Raw genomic sequence first — 6,124 nt, 5'->3', positions numbered from 1 at the left:
AGAAAAGGATTTATTTAATGGAAAACCAATTTTAAAACCAATGAACTTAGCTGAGTAACGCAGGAATCGAAACACGTGCACCACTAACTAAAGAACGCTACACAATTCACTTTTAGACAATAGACACTGCAAAGGAATGGATCTCTACAACGTGACCGATCGTCACGACTACTGATAGCGGAATGTTTATGGGAGTGTTATACCTTTCAGGTGAAACTAAGCTTGTGAAAATCGATTCAGCCTTCGCACAGTGGTCAAAATGTATAAATTCATGCCTTTAATTATTTAGCGGAAAAACTATAAGGTTCTGTGTTTTGGTGACTTCGGAAAAGTTGTTGGAGCTACCAAGGCTGATTTTCGGAAGTAGACAGCCATGTTCCAAAATACAGTGTAAAGACATTTCTGAAATCTAACTTTTTACTAGTAGCAGATAGACAATTTCAGTCTTCGGCAAAGTTGTAGAGAATATTATTTTTAGCAAATCTTTCATAAGAACTGACTCTCTAACTATAGCCATTCCAATGTTATGCGGTGTTTTCACGAGGACCCCCTTCAAAATTGGTTTTTTCATGATAACTCTTGTCGTATTTATTTCTCCACAAATATGTGTTCCGAAATGTTTTAGATATTACGAAAATGCACAACTTTGTTGAATATTTCAAGACGATATTATGTTTTAGGAGAGAGCTACAGCTTTTTTATGATTAATATTATCAAACTTCATAGCCAGTTTTCTCAAAAAGTTGCAAAAATATGCAGATGAAGTATTGTTATTTTGAAACTATCATAAATCCCCTACAAAATCCTGAAGGAATGGTTTGTATCCGATAGTATCCTAAGATGTTATGATCGAATGAAATTGTGAGTATATGAGTTTTTTAGGCGACACTCCGATGCTTGGTGCTCATGGAAGGCGTTACACAAATATACAAACTCATTCTGAAGAAACGTTTGTCTCTTACGTAATTAACGAAAAATTTTAAAACAAAGGAACCTGAGTTATAAATCAAATTAGTTTTCAAAAGCTGAAAAAATCACTTACATTTTCTGATCACGAGGTGAGGTGTAATTAATTTGAATTATGTATTCAAATATTGCGGGTAAGTGCAAGCTAATGGTTACCATGAATATTTGTTTAGTGTAATGTAATCTGTGAAAGCAACGCAACATTTTATTTAGGCAATTTTGTTATCTGTTATTGATTAGAGGTTTTCTTTCTATTCTATGCTCGTACATTTGTCGCTGTTATTTAATGTTCTGTTAATTAGACATTTCAATATAACATCTTAATGTTTCAAATACCCTGATGTATCTGTTTGTTATTCAACATAAATTTTCTTTTTTTGTGTAGTCGAAATCAGTAAACGTCAGCTGTTTCAGCTTTGGAAAAAAACCAAAGGCGATCATAGTAAAAAATTACATGAAATCTGCCAGGCAATTTTCAAAGCTTATCGCATAGTTCCTGATGATATGCCATATGTTGCAAGCGAAACTGAAAGAATTGCCTCGACTGTATGCAAATATTCCAATAAGTTATGGCTTAGATATCATCGAAGTGAATCTATTGTTCTAAAATACTATACTGATTACTTCAACCGTTCGTTCAGACTACCCGGATACATTTTAAGTAAAATAAATACAAAGCCTATTGAAACTTGTCGAGGAAGAAAAACTCAGCCCTTTTTGGAAAGCACTGACAAAGTGAAGCGCATCAAAACATCAGTCTTGCGATTAAAACATTCCTCTGATGAGTTAGCTTTTGCGACACAGATGAAACTTCGAGAGTCAGGGGATTTATCAGCAGCTTTGGTTGCTAAAGAGGCAACCCAAACAACTCCCACTCGTGCTTCTAAAATGCAACGTTCATGGAAGAAAGCACAAGAAATCCGATACACTGGAGCTGAAGCATTATCCTTGATCGTCGAATGCAATTTTACGAAAGCGAGTTATATAAAAATTCAGAAAGATGCAAAAGTACGAAATGTTAATATATACCCATCATACACTAAAGTTATCGTCGAGAAACAAAAATGTTACCCCGATGAATCATCCATAACTGTTACCGAGTTTTCTGTCGAAGTTGACTTACAGAAGCTTCTTGATCATACGTCAAACCGCATAGTAGAAGCGAACAGCGAAAACCTGCAGTATTTCTCGGACGATGAACTCCTAAGGATCGAACTGACCGTAAAGTGGGGATTTGATGGCAGTTATGTTTATCTTGTTTTTGGCAGTTTCTTCTTCTTCTTTTTTGGCAGTTTATGTTTATCTTATTTTTAAATATTCAATATAACACATAATACGATCGCCCCGATTACTAGCACTTTCATTCGATCATAACATCTTAGGATACTATCGGATACAAACCATTCCTTCAGGATTTTGTAGGGGATTTATGATAGTTTCAAAATAGCAATATTTCATCTGCATATTTTCGCAACTTTTTGAGAAAACTGGCTATGAAGTTTGATAATATTAATCATAAAAAAAGCTGTAACTCTCTCCAAAAACATAATATCGTCTTGAAATATTCAACAAAGTTGTGCATTTTCATAATATCTAAAATATTTCGGAACACATATTTGTGGAGAAATAAATACGACAAGAGTTATCATGAAAAAACCAATTTTGAAGGGGGTCCTCATGAAAACACCGCATAACATTAGAATGGCTATAGTTAGAGAGTCAGTTCTTATGAAAGATTTGCTAAAAATAATATTCTCTACAACTTTGCCGAAGACTGAAACTGTCTATCTGCTACCAGTAAAAAGTTAGATTTCAGAAATGTCTTTACACTGTATTTTGGAACATGGCTGTCTACTTCCGAAAATCCGCCTAGGTAGCTCCAACAACTTTTCCGAAGTCACTAAAACACAGAACCTTATAGTTTTTCCGCTAAATAATTAAAGGCATGAATTTACACATTTTGACCACTGTGCATCGCTGAGAAAATTGAGTGAGTTTAAATGACACATACACATACACACTTGAGTGCCCAGAAAAATGATGAATTTTCGAAAACTCAATCCGCTCACCCCTCAGTCGATTCCTAGTCCCACCAGGAGTACTTTCTTCAAATTTGAAGCAAATCGGTCAAGTCTAACTGCCGGACCAACGTGCCTGAAGTTTGTATGGGGTTTTTCAAAAATTTACAAGGAGAAAACTCAGTAGTTCGTATTTTCGCCGCTAGGTGGCACTGTATGCATCGTATTATGACTGCAAGTGAAAATAAAAAAGATAATTTAATTGTCTACAACATTGTCGAAGACTGCTAGTAAATCCGGCTTTGCTAAAATAAGGTATTAAACTTTTAACTAAGTGATGTCTGAGTCAGTTTTGCATGGGACCTAACAGTGCATGGTTGTGTATCAGTACTCGAGTCCCACGAACTATACATTTTTGTGAAATAATGGTTAGATTTAGCTGAATATTACGTTTGCAAGAATTGTAGTAAATAATACGAGTTATATTTTGGTTAGAAAATTTTAGTTCCACTTGTGACCGCATAGAGGGCGCCAACACTAACTTTTCACAGAAGAGAGATAGAGTATCAAAATGTTCGGAAGAAATACTGAAAAATACCTGTTCTATAACTTTGTAGAAGACACCAAATTTCTATCTCTCTCCGTTCAAAAGTTAGTAATGGCGCTCTCTATGCGGTAACATGTGGAACTAAAATTTTCTAATCAAAGCATGACTCGTATTATTTACTACAATTCTTCTGAACGTACCATTGAGCTAAACCTAACGATTATTTCACAAAAATGTTTAGTTCGTTTGAATCGAGTACTGATACATACCTAACCATTAGGGTGTCCCAAAATGACATCATGTTAAAAAAGTCATCGGGCTCACTTCTTAAATGAAAAGTTAGAGTATTGGGACCACTTTCTTCTTCGGAGTGAGTTTGCTAAAACGCTTCCTACTGGTGGCGACTTTTGATTTTTTGAAAAATGGGCCGATTTTGGATAAAATTTCAAATTTATGCCTGTTGAAGTGGTCCTGAACTGTCTTAGATTTTTTTCAGAATTTTTTATTTTTCTGGAGATCCAAACGGAGAAGTTTTGTTAGTTAGTTTGTACAAATTTGGAATTATAAGAGCGGCAGGGCCATTAAAACTTAGTAAAAAGTGAAATTTTTGGTGTTTTTCAGTATTTTTTCTTCAAAACTGGGTATCTACAAAATTTCAAAAGTACAGAGAACACTTTATATAGTTGAGCCGAATTCAGGGGCGTAATTTTGCTGAAGAAAGTGTATAGCTACGGCCAATGGGGTATAAGCTATTTACGTTTTTGATAAATAATCTTTTGACATTTTATGATATTCATAAAAAAATAACACTGTTCTACAAAATAAAACAACTTACGTGGGCTTAGTCCGCATATTATTTTTTGGAAAATAATGAAAAATGGCGTTTTTCGCTTGTCTCTAGTACATCTAGTACGGTTTTTATGAGCATTTGACGATTTAAAAAAAAAAATTCTATACTAATAGCCACCTAGCGGGTTTGAAAATCACTAAAATTAAACAAATATGTCGAGTTAATGGCAAATTATGGCGCATATTTGAAGGCTGAATTGATTAACGTACTTACATTTTGTATATAATGTCTTATTTTCATGTTAAGAACTTTGAAGTGGAGAAAAATGCAGAAGAGTGAGGTGAGTGTTGAAAAACTGATATTTACTGTTTAGATCACATAATTCCGAAATAGTCAAATTTGGGGCAAATATCCTCGAAAAAGTTTTAAAACAGAATACAGCGCATATTCTGACACAATCGTTTTGTTGAAGATGCCTCCTAGAAGTAATTATGGAGAATTAACTCTTCAAAAAATAATTAGAGACTTGGCGTCATTAGCAAAGTTATTATTTTTATAATTTAAGTTACAAAAAAAATCATCAGATGCTCATTAAATCTCGTCCTGACATACTGAAGACGTACAGAAAACGTCATTTTTCATGATTTTCCTTCTATTGTTCGAAAAACAATGTTCCAAAAACAATTTTTGGAACAGCATTATTTTTGATAAATTGCTAAAAATGTCAAAGGTTATTTAACAAGAACTTAAATAACTCATACCCCATTAGCCATAGCTATACACTTTCTTCAGCAAAATTACGCCCCTGAATTCGGCTCAACTATATAAAGTGTTTTCTGTACTTTTAAAATTTTGTAGATACCCAGTTTTGAAGAAAAAATACTGAAAAACACCAAAAATTTCACTTTTTACTAAGTTTTAATGGCCCTGCCGCTCTTATAATTCCAAATTTGTACAAACTAACTAACCAAATTTCTCCGTTTGGATCTCCAGAAAAATAAAAAATTCTGAAAAAAAATCTAATACAGTTCAGGACCACTTCAACAGGCATAAATTTGAAATTTTATCCAAAATCGGCCCATTTTTCAAAAAATCAAAAGTCGCCACCAGTAGGAAGCGTTTTAGCAAACTCACTCCGAAGAAGAAAGTGGTCCCAATACTCTAACCTTTCATTTAAGAAGTGAGCCCGATGACTTTTTTAACATGATGTCGTTTTGGGACACCCTACTAACCATGCACTGTTAGGCCCCATTCAAAACTGACCCAGACATCACTTCGTTAAAAGTTTAATAACTTCTTTTAACAAAGCCGGATTTACTAGCAGTCTTCGACAAAGTTGTAGACCATTAAATTATCTTTCTTATTTTCATTTACAGTGATAATACGATGCATACAGTGCCACCTAGCGGCGAAAATGCGAGCTGGTGGGTTTTCTCCATGTAAATTGTTGAAAAATCCCATGCAAACTTCCGGCACGTTGGTCCGGTAGTTAGACTTGTCCGATTTGCTTCAAATTTGGTGTGAGTACTCCTGGTGGGACTAGAAATCGACTCAGAGGTGAGCCGATAGAAGTCATTGTTTCCTGTCACTCTAATACACACACATAGATACACACAGACATTTTCCGATCTCGACGAACTGAATCGAATGTATCTGACACTCAGTTCTCCGGGCCTCGGTTGAGAAGTCGATTTTTTCAGTGATTTCATGGCCTTTCTTTATATGAGAAAGGCAACAATATTTAATGTTTAATATTTAAATAATAATTTTGGAAGTTTATTATCTGATCATTACATTGAGAAC

The sequence above is a fragment of the Topomyia yanbarensis genome, chromosome 2, assembly GCF_030247195.1.
Source record: "Topomyia yanbarensis strain Yona2022 chromosome 2, ASM3024719v1, whole genome shotgun sequence".
Lineage (NCBI taxonomy): Eukaryota > Metazoa > Arthropoda > Insecta > Diptera > Culicidae > Topomyia > Topomyia yanbarensis.
This window is presented reverse-complemented; position numbering follows the sequence as displayed.